A 16,917-nucleotide genomic window follows, 5' to 3' on the forward strand; every position below is an offset into this window, starting at 1 on the left:
TGTAATTATATGTATGCAAGTGTAATTTTTTTTCATAATTATTAATCATATAATTCTAGTTATTACAGTAATACCTAATCTGTTTATACACCTATTTTGAATAAAGTTTAGAAAGTCCTTTTACAAACAATCAAAATCAAAATCATATTAACTTATGGTCGACAGAAAGTTTCCAAAGGGTCCAGCGACAGAACACCTTATAAAGCTTTCTTGAAAAAGTTACGGTGGTAAAGAGAAACTCTGTTGAAGGAGAATAAAACACATACAAAAATGTATTGCCACCCCTTGATGCCATCATTGTGACTGAAAATATTGTTGCTTTTATATATAAATTGGCAAATGAAAGTTCATCATGTTCAATTAATTCCCTGCTCTACATGGTGTTCTTCACCTTTTGGAGCCATCATCTAAACATAACCTTGACTTCCTCTGCTGCAATCTTTCACTACAGTCTTTCAGGGTTCAAAACTTCCCTGGATGTCAGCCACGGCATGTACCTGGGCAGGAAGCTGAGGTTGTAGTGTAATTTGTACAGCATCACCTGTGATATGGCCAGAGGATATGGAAGCAAACCAAGTGGGCCCTCTGCTGCACATTGGAACAAAATTGTTGCTCTGCTGAGTGGAGGAGGTCTCTGGTCCCACAGTACACTGAAGGTCAAAGGGTATGATTATCATACCTCAAGTGCATGTCTAACAAAATATCATAATAACGTTATCTACCAGAAGCATCTTGGCACAGTGATTTGCACTACTGCCTTATGTACCTGTGGGATAAAAAACGATCAAGAGCAAATCATAGGTTCTGATATGCTCTTCTTGGCAAACTGTATGGTGAAGAAAATAGATCTCCTTAGGAAAAGATTTTTTTTTTCTACATAGCTCTGTCAGTTTTGGCTGGCGGTCATAGGTTCTTTCCAATAATATGACACGAGACTGGAATAAAATATATCCATGGACTGGCACTTTATTAAAGGAGGCACATGTTAACAGCACAAAACACTAACAATAACTTTAAAAACAAAATGTCTTCCTTTTATACTCTACCTATTCAGGTGAGCATCCGGACTAGCCCAAGTATAGGGGTTAACTAATCAAAATGAAAACATAACCCTCCACACAAACAAACATACAATAACATTAAAGCACATAACAAACATGTACATATTTCCAACACGTACTATAAACAAACCAATAACATAAGCTTCAACCATTACTATCTAAATTAAAACCCTTCTTAACCATACTCCCTAACTTGGCACACTGGTCTGCTCCAGGAGCTCTTAAGCAGGTGATTGAGCTGCTTTCACTCTTTTGCGCCACATCCTGCAAGAAGCAACCAGGACAGGTGAGTACTTTTACAAATTCTCATTTTACATATATTTAGGTTACTGACAAATGATTAACTGTAAGCAGCTCTAACTTGGGCTCTTTTCTGACACAGGAGAATGGCCAGTCCCCCTGTCTCTTCACTAGTGATGGTGAGATGAAGCCTCGTGATGAACTGAAGCTTTCCATCCAACTGATCAACTAATGGTTCTGAGCATTGTGATGATTCGTTTGCTCTACTGCGCCATCAAGTGGACAATTCCAAGGAAACAGGCTCTTTGATTATAATGATGTGATGTGTAAACCTCTAAACTGAATAAATAAATTGTTTTCATGGTTATTTATCACAAATATTGTCTCAGTATGTCTGATTCAAAATAGAAAGTGGAAACTATCAAGACAGAGTTTTGGTATGATTGTGTTACTGTGTAATCATGCTTATGTACATCTGGATAATGACACAAACTAGTGTGTGGCGCTTCACTTTTTAATAAACTAAAAGCCAGAAATCAGATTATAGGATCTGTAGTGTTGTTTATTTATATTATGTTACTTATCATTTGTGATATTTATTACTGTGTGCATACTTTATTAGAAGAGATGAAATGAAAAAATCTCTTCCTTGCTGGTTCCATCGAAGAAGAAATGCTCAAGTAACTATGTAGCACATACATAATCCAATTCCAGTACACAATGTGATGGGGGAAATCAGCTGTGTTTTGCTGTCCATTTTATTTCGAATCTGGCGCGAACCGGCGAGCCAGTTCCTGAATCAGTCACGTGGTACGGACTGCCCGCGAGGCCTCGAACGTCACTGCATATGTAATCAAAGCAAGCCTCGATACGCGCTTCACAAAAACTCCCCTGAGATTACCCGACACGCAGGACACATCACTACTCTTCACTTTTACAAGCTGTCAATTTAATCCTACGTCAAGTAAACTGAATAAAGAATTCATAAGAACTAATGTGTGTTTTCTTTATACTATTTTAAATTCTCAATCCATCAGTTAATTACTAACAGTGCCAACAAGGTAATGGAACGCCTGGTTTCCATTACAAGCTCCCTATCAATAGCCACAAAACTTTATTTACATTGACAATAAGTCACTGTGCTGTGTGGGAGGCTTGACTTTTGACTCTTACAAATTTGCCAAACTAACAAATATTACAACTAAGCATATTTTTTCTTTATGTCGGACCCTGCTAATGTTTAGGTAAAAGACATATTTTTAGCCACTGTACATCACCACAGTGGATTGTAAATCAAACAATCAATATGTGACTGAAGTGCAGACTTTCAACTTTAACTAAAGGGGTTTTACATACATTTTGCATGACCTATTTAACAATCAGAACCATTTTTATACACAGTTCACCATTTCCAATGGGACAGTTGACTGATAAGCATGGCCAGATGAGGCCTACTCCCTTATTCTTTCATGGCAAATGAACTAGACATAATATCTGAAGTTGATTCAACTGTTACTTGTTACTTCAGTTTTATTGTTATTTCAATTAGAATAATATCATAAATATGAGAACTAAATTTCTCAGGCAATTTTAAGTCTTTGTCTTATAAATGAATTAATAAAACTATCAAGTAAAAAGGGGAACTGTTGTGTACATAAAAGCGATGATGAAATTAATTTTCCTTCCAAAACGGAAGTTACAAAACACCATATTGTCTAGACAGAAATTGTACAACACCAGTTCCAAAGAAGTTTCAATGCTGAATAAAATATGAGTAAATAAATTAATAAGAAAATGAAATAACTCATTGATGTTTCAAACTGACAAGCCCAGATTTTATCCATAACTGAGCACAGAAAACATACAAACATGGGGTCAAAGCTGATTTAAAATGACAGGCAAAATTGCAAAATTACTGTTTTGTGGTCAGACAAATTCAAATTGTTTTTGGAAAACAATGAAAGATGTCTAGGACATTATGTTTCAGTCCATCCAACGCCACTAGATTGCTCCGGGTCAAAGAGATCAGTGATGCCTTGAGTTGTACAGTACATCATGGTACCCCTTTTGTAACAGGTTCAACACAGACAGCCAAACAAACATTTGCGCTCACATCCATCCCTATGGTCAATTTAGATTTATCCTAACACGGATGTCTTTGAACTGTGGAAAGAAGCCATGGTACCCAGAATTTAGATCAAAGTATTGATAAAAAATATCTATTTCTTACTCAAAAATTCAACCAATTAAATCATGACTTCCTTTTTTCAACATGACTTGTGTCACTACTAAAAACCAGTCATTCTCTGATAACCCTCAAGTGAATTACTTAGGAACCAAAATATGCAATTTCCTGTTTTTTTTAAGCAGTTTCATCCAGTTTAGGGAAATGGTTCCTGCTTCTCATTATCAGCGACATCAAAAATTGTTATTTCAAATTACACATTTATTTTTAACATCAGGGGTTTTTAGTTTTGTTCTATCCCTATCCAATTGGACAGGTATGACCGTACGTTGATGTTGCATGGGATGGCCAAAATAAGTATCTGGACTAATGCAATGAAAAAAAAGAGAGAACAAAACATGCAACTCTCGAGAGAAAATATAGATGTCATGTTTTCCCTACGGAGAAAGGACATTTGGGAGATGGAGTCCAATGTCTCTGAAATCCAGGGGGTTGCCCTGCTCTACTTCTTGGAGAACAAGTAAGACAGACTTTTACAAATGTATTGTATTTATTTAGTGATCTGGATTGACCCCAGCATTTTCTATAACAGAAACTGCTTCCCCAGGCCTTCCTGGAGGTCTTTCAAGTGGCTAACCCCTTTTATTCTGGGCTTTCTCCACAGGTCCCAGCCATTATAGACACCACAGCCAGCTCACCGGGGGCTACACAGGCACCAGGGCAGAAGTGCCAAAAACAGCAGGTGCAGGGTCAAGTACCAAGGTCCCTATCACTAAATGCTATCTGTAGATGGGCCATCTTTGATTAACCCTTTGTTTTGCCTTATCACAACAGGTCATAACACGGTAAAAAGTTGCACATTAATCCTAATTATTAAATCTTAAAACAAGGAGTATGTATAAATACTCCAGTGTAGGTTTTTAGTGTGTGTGTGTGTGTGTGTGTGTGTGTATACATGATTATTTAATTCTTAAGGTGATTTCCTTGTAATGTATTGTCTGTGAAGGTTCTCAGTCATCCAGGTCATCGTAATCTAAGGAGCTTGGAAAGAAAAGCGTCTGGACTTCTTTAGGTTGCTTGAAGACGTTTCACCTCTCATCCGAGAAGCTTCTTCAGTTCTAAGGTCAAATGGTGGAGAGTCCCAGATTGAAACCCAGTGGGAGTTTCCCCCCAAAGAGGGACAAAGGACCCCCTGATGATCCTCTACCTAATCACATGAGCCAAGGTGTGAAAGCGGGTGTGGGTCACAATCAGCCAGGGTTTCGGGTGAGCTCATTGTGAAACCTGGCCCCACCCTATCATGTGATTTCCTGAGGTCAGATGGCCCAGGATGTGAGTGGGCGTTAAGGCGTCTGGGAAGGGATCTCAAAACTGGATTATAGATGGCAGACAGTTGGTGTTGTAAACCACCGCCTCTGTTCAAAGATGGTCGCTCACAGTAGACATAGATTGCTTTTCACTCCTCTTTCAAACCATCTGTCCTCTCTGTCCAAAATGTGAACATTGGCATCCTCGAAAGAGTGACCTTTGTCCTTTAGATGCAGATGAACTGCTGAGTCTTGTCCCGTGGAGGTGGCTCTTCTATGTTGTGCCATGCGCTTGTGAAGTGGCTGTTTGGTCTCTCCAATGTAGAGGTCTGGGTTACCCTACCCTAACCCCCTAACCCTAACCCTAAGGTTAACTAAACTTGAAATATGCCCATTTCTATTAAGACCTAACCATTCTAATATAAACAGAGCCAGTGCTTCTATCTGAATACCTCCCCGATCGGAATATGGCTTCGGGGGGTGGGGTGGCTAACAGCTATTAGCAGCTAGCATCGCATTGAGCATCGACAGTAAAACATCTTTAGCTCAAAGCATTCAACACTTATAACACACTGTAAAGAACAACAAGAGCAGTAAAACAACACACCAGATTCTCAAAGCTTCCGATTGTTTTTTGTTCAAAGGTTTCTGAATCGGCTAGTGAAATACATTATCTAACTTAACAGGTAGCTAACAAAAGCATATGACTCACCGGGATTTTCCAACACAAATAACTTGACAGACGTTATTCCCTTTGTGGTCAGAGTTCGGGGCCTAATAAAAGAGTAACTTTTTAGCATTTATACGTAACACAATCTGGTCTCATTAACGGGGTTGCAGCATTGCATACCCGGATATTTTTTCCATGCGCTCCGACACGCACTTGACCGCCATCAGAGGGAAGATCTCACAGGAAGAGACAGGTAATGCTTCCTGCGCACTAGACGCAAGGTTGTCAGAAAACAAGACTGCATTACAGCACTTGTGACAATAACAGGCTAAAACCTTAGATAACAAAAATGGATTTTGCAGCCCTGTATTTCACATGGGTTACACCAGGAAACTCACCGTGTCGCATTGCCAAGACAGGGCGCCGGTCTCGCTGGTTGCCAGAGGGAGCGTTGAGTGCTGGGAACCACGGGCCTAGCTCGGTTAACAACTCGTGTGTTTCCGTGTTTCCGTGTCTGAGAGGCAAACATTTTTTTTCCATCCTGCCACGGGAGCGTGTTGTAAATGGTAATCATCCAATTCTGAGATGTCTAAACAGTTTGAAAAATATAAGATGGTTAATGTTATTGTGTACAATTAACTGTTAATTGGGAGAGCAAGAATGAAAAAACTTACCAATATCATCGAGAGAAAGGGGGATAGAACCCAGCTGGCTTAATTCAGAGTCTAAAAAAGATAAAGAAAAACAAAGAGCTTTTAAAAAACTCGTAAGCACAAGTTTAACTAAGCACTCTGCTATGGTTTAACACATTTTTGCACACACACATAACACGCACACACCCATAAACAGATGGCATTTTTGGCCATAAAAAAGTTAACTTATTTTTTTGGCTTAAAATGAGAAAAATGCTCTTGATGATAAATAATTCTATATTTTTCATGATCATATTTTTCAGTTATTGAAAATTAGCAGGAGGGAAATTGCATAATTCGCATGATTAATTTTCAAGGTTGACTTTAATGTCTTTTCTTTTTTCTAAGATTTCCAAAATGCATCTGTGGAGGTGTAAATAATCCTTGAGAGGTTACAGAGCCATGATTTTACAGCACATAATTGTCTGCCTTCTCCTGATACCCAGAGGTGAGTTCATAGTTTTATCAACGTGTTGTCTTTGCACATCAGATTGCACACGCTGCCTCTTAACTACGTGCTAAACAGTTGTGGCTTTATGAGATCAGTAACTTCCTCCTAGAGAAGCAAACAGCCAACCCACAAAGCACTTCACACAACAACCCCCATCAAGCATTTCTTTGTGTAGTCTTTTGTATACTTTGTTCTACTGAACGCTCCTTTGATGTCGCCATTAGATGCATATTAATTTTTTTAGTGCGTAATTGTTAAGTGCTATATGTTTTGTTAAACAACCTTTTGTGTTTCCCCTGCTTAAACTATTACTAAGAAAAAAAAAGTAAAAATGACATTTTGAAGAAATCGTTTGGTTTTTGTTGCCTGAACAGATCATGATTGTTGTCACATATTGTATTTTTGTCTTTAGAATGGAGACACTGTCTTGTTGTTCTCATGGAAACATCACAAAGTAGTTCAGATCAAGTTATCCTTTAGTCCCATGAAGTAGAGGGATTTTTCATTCACAGATAGCAACTAAGGTAAACATGTCTCTCTTTTTAAAATAGTGTTTTTGTCATTACATAAACATGAAATTGTCTATACTGATATCTGTGAAACCATCGCAAACATGTCCCTAAACTTCTTTTTTTCAATTATGAAGAATCAAAATAAGTCAATTCCAAATTTTCAGAAAAATACTTTAAAAAGTGGGATAAACTGAACCATTAAAGAAACACAAGTGAATTCTCTCCTCTGTGAATTGTATACATTGTTTTCTGTAATCACAAACAACACAAAATGACAAGTTAACATTGTATTTTTTAACTAGGATTACTGAACATGCTGAAAAAGAGGTGATGCTCAAGAATCCAGATGTGTAAACACCACAAGGAACAGCTTTGATAGAAAACCACACAAATCCAGAGGGGCAAGAACTTCAGATCAAGTAAGAACAGGAAGTGGAGCTTCTGAAATATCTGGAGGAAGCAGGAGAGCAGCTGAAGAAGCTACACATTTCAATGACAGGAAAACAGGCTTTGAGAAAGAGTTTATATGAATACAGTGACTGTCATTGTCAGTATCCCTGAACAAAGCACCTGTGCCTAAACAGTCTTCAGTGTGGCTTTGGTCTCTCAGTCTGGACTTCTGTATGCATTTATGAATGGCAATAACTCAAACAAGCCCCGAGTTCATCTGTGCAAATTGGTTGTTACATTTCTTACTTTGTTAGAGGGCTTCTAGCATCTGTAGTGTCCATGACTGTTCCACAACCTTAAATGTGTATTTATTATTGAACCAATGATGAAAAAGGCCCTTTGACCTCCATGGAGTACCTATTAAAGGAATCTTTACCCAACTTGAACCACATAAATTGTAGTTGTGAATGTTCACTATAATAGATGGGAAAGTTTCAGATAATGGGATCATGTAATCTTTGTAAGCCGAACGCTTCATAATGCTCTAGACATTCACTTTTATTCTGTTATATCCTCAATACTTTCATCTGAGACACGCAGTTCTGACCATTAGCACAAAAGGTCCCCTTACAATTCAAATCTTCTGTCTATGAGGGAAACCAATCAGATGAAAGTTGGCTTATAGGGAGAGAAGCCAAGAAAAGACAGAAGATGAACTGAAGTGTCAAACTGGGGATAAAATCAAAGTATTTTGAACTCTGAACCATCCTAAGCTGCTTAGGAATCCAAGAATAAAATATATTGTGTTGGAAACAAGGAGAATATGCTTAATTTCCCATTTCAGTGCATTATTGTAACTTTGTAACTACTTCTCTGGTTTTAGGTGCACCATTTCAGTAAAAAGTGGCCACAGTAATGCGGACGCAGTACCGGTCTGTTGTGGTGAAGAGAGAGCTGAGTGTAAAAGCGAAGCTCTCATTTACCGGTCAATCTACGTCCCTACCCTTAGCTATGGTCACGAGCTGTGGGTAGTGACTGAAAGAACGAGATCGCGAATACAAGCGGCGGAAATGGGTTTCCTCCGAAGGGTGGCTGGCCTCTCCCTTAGAGATAGGGTGAGAAGTTCGGCCATTCGGTAGGGACTCAGAGTAGAGCCGCTGCTCCTCCACATCAAAAAGAGCCAGTTGAGGTGCTTCGGGCATCTGAAAAGGATGCCCCCTGGGTGAGATTTTCAAAGCATGTCCCACCGGGAGGAAGCTCCGGGGTAGACCCCAGGACACACTGGAGAGATTATATCTCTCGGCTGGCCTGGGAACGCCTTGGTGTTCCTTCAGACAAGCTGGAGGCGGTGGCAGGGGAGAGGGAGGTCTGGGCTTCTCTGCTTGGGGTGCTGCCCCCACAACATGGCTCCTGATAAGCGAAAGAAATTAGATGGATGGAAAGTTGTTATCTGTGGTAATTTACTCAAGCAGTTCAGTCCTGCATTTTATAACATTTTCATTAAGTCTTTAAGTAAGTAAGTAAGTAAGTAAGTAAAATTTTATTTATATAGCACATTTCTAGATAAAAGATCTCAAAGTGCTTCACAAGGTATAAAACAAAAACAGTCAAAAGTTAACAAAATGCAATTTTAAAAAGATGTGTTTTTAGCTGTTTTTTAAAAGTAATCACTGAGTCTGCAGATCTTAAGTTCTGAGGAAGAGAATTCCACAGTCTGGCGGCCACAGTAGCAAAAGCTCTATCACCCTTGGTTTTCAGTCTTGTATACTGAATAACAAGTAGGCCCTGATCACAAGACCTCAGGGACCTACTAGGGGCATGGGGCTGTAAAAGTTCAATGATGTACGCTGGTGCTTGTTCTTGAAGAGCCTTAAATGTCAGAACCAGAATCTTAAAGTGGACTCTGAATTCAATGGGGAGCCAGTGCAGCTGTATAAGCAATGGTGTTACATGAGAGTATTTCGATGTTTTTGTCAGAAGCCTTGCTGCGGCATTTTGGACAATCTGCAGACGCTCCAAGGAGTTTTTGTTTAGACATGTAAACAGTGAATTACAGTAGTCCAATCGTGATGAAATGAATGCATGAATAACAAGATGCTGTTATGGTTCTACTTATAAATTCAATTATCTCAAATCTTTAAATGATTTCAGATTGTTTGCTGCAATGATAGATGTAGTGAGAAAAATGGATATGGTCAGAAATTGTGAGGAAGAACTCTGCATGTCCTTGATCTCTCGCCGTTTGCCTGTAAGCAAAAGAGGGGTGTAGAAGATGTTACAGTAACTTTATTTTACTTGCTTGTTATCATATTGCAAACAGTAATACATTAACCAGTTAGAGGAGTTTGAGATGTTATAATATTTTTTATAGACCAGTCACTTTCCATTATGATATGTATATAAATATATATTTACAAGTAGTCTTAACAAAAATGCTTTTGAAATGTCACATAGAGATCTTTTGTTTTTTGACATTGGCCTCAGTGACCCCTGTTACCTAAAATACAAAATATCAAAGATTGAATAATAACTCTTATGAAATTTTATTTCAACTTAAGTTTTAAAGGGAATTTTCAAAAGTTGAAGCTTCTTAAGAATTTTATGAGGGTTGTTGTTTAAGCCCTTCCTTGATTGTGATTTCTACAGGGCTAATTGGATATTGTAATTTTGTCTGTAAATTAAAACATAATAATAATACACATCTTTCATCAACGATTTGTATATTCTCTCTAGTGAAAAATGGTTGATGAGTATGATAATGTGAAGAGCACATGGTAAAATCGAGATGGACAGAATATCCACATAAAGCTGGCCTCCTTTTTTTCTGAAACCATTAACTCTATCACTAACTTTCATCTAATATGGTGGAAAGTATATGATGAAAAGCTATCACATTGGAAAGTTGTAAAGACAAAATAGGCTCAGACGGGAAAATTAATTTGTCACGTGCCTGGGTCTGAAGGACCCAGGGTTTTTGAATGAGTATGGACATGTGTATTTTTGGTGCTGCTGTCCTTTGTTTTCCATGTGTGTGTGTATAGGTGGGTTTGTGTGGGTGTGACAGAGCACCTGCGGAGGAGGATCACACACACCTGGAGCTGATCATACCTCATCGGGGAGCTTAACAGTGTGGCTGAGCGCTCCTTGATGCTGGATTGTTGCGAGAGACTCCCCTAAAAGATCCCTCACCAACAGTTGTTGGTGGCAGCGAGTGACAGCAGCAGCACACAGCAGCTGGCCCTGGCTTCCAAACCTTGTGTTATTTGTGTGTGGTTCCTGAGATTTACTGAGCGTTGTATATAGTGTGTAAATTAGTCTTCACTTGTAAATAGTACATTGTAAATAGACACTGAAACAGAAGGGGTGAGCTGCCTTATTATTTTCTTGTACCGTTTTCTCCTGTTTGTTTCAGTTAGTGAGTTAGGTGTAGCATATTCACTCAGAGAGATTCTCTCTCTGAGTGATTAATGTGATTAATGGAGCCACTTGTGTTGCTTCTTGTGCGAAAATATGGACAGTATTCTTTGGACGAATTCATGGATTTTGCTGTTGCTGGTACAGGGACAGGTGCTGCTAGGGCGAGACAGACGTCTCTCGCAGAGTCCTTTAGTCCTGCAGGCAGGCAACGTGTTCAAATAGCGTTTGTTATTTCTGTATGATAATTCTGCATTATTAAGCAATAAGAACAAGTAATCTGATGTCCTATAATCATTATGAAGCTCTATTATTATATTATTATTACAATTACATAATACAATTATATATTGTATTATGAAATACAATGAAACATTACGTTTTTGTACAGAGTATCGGTATCAGATCAGTATCGTTGATACCACCCTGAATTTTACTCGGTATCAGATCGGAAAGGGAATCAGTGGTATCGCACATAACTAATAATCACTATAAAGTTTACAGAGGCATGCATAGAATTGCACTATATAAATGTGAAGGAGTCAAAATATTCTGTTCATTGTCGATCATTTAACTAATGTTTATTTTTCAAGATGATCGTTTTCATTTATAGTAGATGTCAGGATTAAGATATTACAAAATAAGATATCAGCTGGAGACACAACATGTACAACTTTTTATTGACCCCCAGCAAAGCGTGACCTAATCAAAACATCCGGTGGTTGTCCTCATGGCTGGACTGAGTTTAGAGATCGCTGCTTTGTTTACGTTCCAACATCCATGACTTGGCCTAGAGCTGAGGTAGGTTAACTTATTTGTATTGTCTTCAACACTTGATTAAAATACATAAAATACATACATGAATAAAACTCCACTCTCCATTGAAGAGAAACTGCTTGTCCATGGGTGCAAACCTTGCATCTGTGCACAGCAGCAGCGAATACCATATGATTCAGAAGATGACTGGTCCTCATGGCTACCAAACAACTTGGGTTGGAGGAACCAATGCACCAGGGGTACTTTTTTTTATCTTTACACAGTATTTCTCTTTTTGTATTAATGATAGAAGATGTTACATTTTGTCAAAAAATATGTGAATAGAGGATCTAGGGTGGAGATGGGTTGCACTAATACAGGGACTGTGACAAGGCTTGACCTTTTGAACTAATGCTGTGTTTAATTTCAGGAGCATATTTGGTTTTGGAGTGATGGGAGGCCTTTCCAGTACACAAACTGGTGCCCAGGAGAGCCCATGAGTGGTTCCCGTCCATTTTGCCTACAGATTAATTATAGTGGTAATTCAGAACATGGTTGCTTAATTTGTGAATAATTTAAGTGCTTTAAATAAAATACTACATAAATCAAAACTTACAATCTTGCTTTGGATTGCGTCTTTAACACTTTGTGTGACATTTTACTGATTTCTCCTTTTGAACCTCGCAGATGGCAAATGCTGGGATGATGTGTGATGTGATATTTCCCGTCCTTCTGTCTGTGCCAAGAAGAGATCAGGACTCCTGGACTGACACACATGAAATTTGAATCAAAACAGCAGACTGAAATACACTGTTTCTGTTTTGTTCCTATATCTTTATGTGCAGCATTCTATTTTCCTCTCTGTTTAACACTTAAACAACAAAATCACAAGTCAACAGAAGTGTGATTGTGTCATCAGTAGACTGATTTTACCATGTTTCTTTGTATTGTCTTCCAAGAAAACTATTCTGTTTTAATTCTTTGTTTTTAAGTTTCCTTCTTGCTACATTAAAGCTTTTGGGCAAGCATCTACCCGTGTCTGTTGTGTAGCTACATATAAATTCAATAGTCATAACATGCATTAATTTGGGGTACTTATTGAGTGGGTAATATTTACCTGCACTTACTGTTTTTTATTGTCTAGCTCAGTTACATTTTGTTTTTCTGCCAACAGTAATGCTGATTTGGAAATCATATGTCTTTGTGAGTCTTTCTGTAACAGTTAAACTTGGTATGATAAAAAAAAAGAAATGTGGTACTTAAGTTGCAATACATTTGCAAGAAACTATTTTGAAAATAGTAAGTTATAACAAAATCTGTATTTTCATCTAGTTACTGTCACAGCTAGTGAAGTGCTGTGTGGAGGAAATATATGGGGACCCAAGAGCAGGCACTAGCTGAGATGTGAAGAAGGTTTATTGCAAAATAAAGCACAAGGTGAAAATGGCAAAATGGAACTAAAGATAATCTATACTGGGGAAAACTAAACAGTAGTGATGGCCCGCTTGAAGCTGACGCTTCGGTGCGGGTGTCAAAAAAATCAACACACTGCTTCAGAAGCACTGTGTCGAAGCTTGATTTGTTTGGCCAGAGTCACGTGATCAGTGACGTCCGAAGCTTCATTTACAGTCTAACTGCTTCGGTGTCTGATTCAATGGTTTATAAGGAAGTGAATCATTCACGGTATTTGTGGAGTTTTGATGGTGACAGATAGCAAACCACTGATCATTCCACTGAGAGATTTGGAGCCAGCGAGGAATAGAGGAGGTTCTGTTGTGTGGGAGTATTTTGAGTTGATTTTGGTCAGTTGGGTGGGTTTTACAGCTTTGTGTTCTGGCTGTTTGCTTTTGTTTTGTGTGTGTTTATTTGATCTTATAATGGGAAAAAACTTAAAATGTCAAAAAATCTGCTTCCATAATATAAATATCATTAAATAACTTTCACTTGACTCTTTACATGTAATGTTATAAAAATATATATTTTATTGTTTAATTAATCTGAAAATGTTAGTCTGCCAAATGTGCAGCAATTTAATTTATTTATTCTCTTTATCTGATAGTTTGTGGGGCCCAGGTAGACTGTATAACTGCATCTCTACCAGTTTCTCTGCACTCCAGCCTCCTCTGTGCCATGTGAAGGGACTTTCCTTAAGGCAGGAGAAATGATCTCCACGAAAAGGAACAGGTTCGGCCATCGCAGAGTGAAACAAATTTTCTTCTTAAATACAAATGAAAAAGGACTTTAAATGCATCATGTTTTTAATTTGCCAGTTCATAAGCATTTTCCCTTTCCATTTCACAATCAATTCTACCCCCAGGTCAAAAATATGTATAGGAAAATTTCCCTAATATAATATTGTTAATAAATATACCCGTCTAGCACTTGCACAAGTGGATGGAGACAGGACCTCACAGCAGAAGCATACTCCATAATGTGCTGTACATTATTATATGTATATTATATGTAATGTGGTATTTTTCAATTATTGTATTTACCAACATCAAGAAGTCACAAGCAAAGAAAGACCACACCATGGTGCATATTTGAACAAGGAAAGTTTACTGATCAAAACTATTTATTAAACAAATAAACCACTTTTTTTTTTTAACCCCCTAAAAATACACATTCAAAGCAACACAACGGAGGCCCAATATCAGACAGAATTCCACTCTGTACAGTGAGCAGTCATTATGAAGCAGTTGGTTTTATTTTGTGGATTCAAGCTGCTCTTCATATTTTTGGCCACCAGATGTCACCAGAGAGGACTGTGTTGAAAAGCTTCGAGTAATGAACCGTTTTTCAATACAAGTTTCAACGCTTCAGAAAGCTTCATTTGGCCATCACTACTAAACAGCAAACCTGAACACAAAGGAAGGTGGGCGATGGCACATGAAGGCTGACAGCAGGGAGAACACACGGTTGATACACAGACAGACCAGCAATCAGCACAAAAGTAGACACGACTTAAATACACACAGAAGAACACAGGCAGATTACACACAGGTGGGGAACACAGTTGGACCTGATAAGCCTGACGAGACGGGGGGAAGCAAAACTGAATACAATGAAATAAGACATGGACCTTCAAAGTAAAACAGGAAACAAGAAACAATTCACAAAGACACAGACTTGACACTGAACTAAACCTACACTAAACACGAGGGCACAAGACACAAAACCTAAAAACAAAACCCTAAACCACAACAAACTGAAACATAGAATTATAATATTCAGAACGGGATAACTAAAGAATCAGAACATAAACCATAATACAGATAAATACAAAAATACAAGAAACTGAAAATGCTGGGTCAAAATGACCTAGAACCATGACAGTTATATTAAAAAATGTTATGTCAGTGGAACTAATTCCTTTAGTATTGCTCAGTCAGAAAAATCAAGTTATCTTAATATCATGTACTCATAATGAACAACTTGCCCTAACTTAGTCTGAACCAAATCTGATGAGACAAGACAGCGAGGGCTTAAAACTGAATACACTCACACATGACTGTTAAAGTAAAACAGGAAATTCAAGACAGACATGGAAACGCAGTCATGACACTGAGACATGGCTGACTGGAAAAAACACACAGAACACTGGAAAGGCAAGGTAAAAAGAACCAAGGGCTCTCCAGAGCCGCCAGCGAAAGCAGCAGGTGGTGAAGCTGCAGGCGATGGCTGGACCGGCTCTCCACAGCCTCCAACAACATTCCCATGAGGACTATGATATTTGTCACAGTGTGGCTTGCGAGTTGTTCACATCCAAGTATCAGAGTGGATATTTCTTGTGAGGGGGAATGTGGGCAGGAATTTTCAGCAAGGACATTGACAGCTAAAGCCAAATAAGGGAGCCTTCTATCTAAATCATTACTCTTGGTGCACTGTGTACTCTGCAATCTGTATGCTCTCTAAAAAAATGTCCTCTGGGAAAAGTTTTACCGTCAGTGAGGTTTTGGCACAACTCTTTGACAGTCAAAGTGACACAGAGGAGAATGTGTCAGAGACAGAGGATTGTGTTGAGAAGGACCCTGATTTTGATTAATTCTCATGTGATAAGAATAACTGTGGTGGCCCTGCTGTTGCCTCTCAAGCACCAGCAGACACAGTTCCTTTCAGAATGGAAAGATAACATGGTCCCTTGCCCAACTCCAACAACAGGGTAGACTTAGTGCTGCTAATATTGTCAAAATGGTTCCTGGCCCCACCAGATACACAGTCAAGCCAATATTTATGTACTAAAACCACCTTATCATTTTTTTAATTTTCCACTCATGAACTTTTTCTTTTAGCATTCTGCAGTGTCGAGGGACCCTGAGCTAGTGCACGAGGTTGAGAAATACTTTAAAGTTTTTTAAAGTTTTAAATTGTGTAACAAAAGATATGCAAATGCCACTTTAATAAATGTTTAGGTATCATTAAATAGCACAAGCTACAATAGTAGGAATATACTTGTTTGTTATTCAGCAGAACAGTGTCCAGGATGTTTACTGATATACTTTTTTGCATTTAAAAGTCACAGTTGGACTGAGTTTAACTGCATTACAAGAAGTGCTGTTAATTTTTCTGAGCTATACTTATAGTGTTTATAGTGTTTAAGTGTTCTACTACAAATCTCAAGTCCAAGGATGATAAAACATAAGCAAAATTGAAACTAGTAAGCTACCACGAAATATATTTTTTAATTTAGTTAAATTTGAAATCTTTTTCAGTGGTTAAACAATTAGTATTGCTCACTCAGAAAAAATAAGTCATCTCTGGTCCTTTGTACTCACAATGATTAAGTTGTCCTAACTTAGTCATGGACAGCAAGTGTTGTTATTTTTTTTTTCTAGGCAACACGTTTGCATATGTTTTTTTTTTTTTGAGCTCAGAGAACTAGTTAGATTTTACAGTGCAGATATATGTGAAATTTAAGAGTACACTCATGAGTATTAAGCATTTAAATGCACAGACCAGTTTGATTCAATGCTTAAGATTTTAATGATGAAGAAGATGAGAAACAACAATTCATTCTGGGAAACAAAGTTTTGCTAAAAGCATTCTTTCATGTACACATGCAATTTGCTCCTGTTAAAAGAGCTCCTTCAGTTTATGTCACGTGTCGCTTCATTCCTTATGCAGCATTACAGTAAAAGAAAAGAAGTAAATCAAATCAGAACCAGATTCTTATTGTGATATATTAGAGTATTTGCTTTGTCGTCAGGTGGGCCACACCTTCATGACAGCCCAGGAATCA

At 38.1% G+C, this 16,917-nt stretch overlaps 1 pseudogene; it reads left to right on the top strand.

Annotated features, from left to right (window-relative positions):
* Positions 1 to 3,947: 3,947 nt before the first annotated feature.
* Positions 3,948 to 12,448, top strand: LOC146390187 (ladderlectin-like; annotated as a pseudogene).
* Positions 12,449 to 16,917: the final 4,469 nt, after the last annotated feature.

The sequence above is a fragment of the Perissodus microlepis genome, chromosome 3 (genome assembly GCF_051167445.1).
Source record: "Perissodus microlepis isolate ML-2025 ecotype Zambia chromosome 3, ASM5116744v1, whole genome shotgun sequence".
In the NCBI taxonomy this organism is placed as follows: domain Eukaryota; kingdom Metazoa; phylum Chordata; class Actinopteri; order Cichliformes; family Cichlidae; genus Perissodus; species Perissodus microlepis.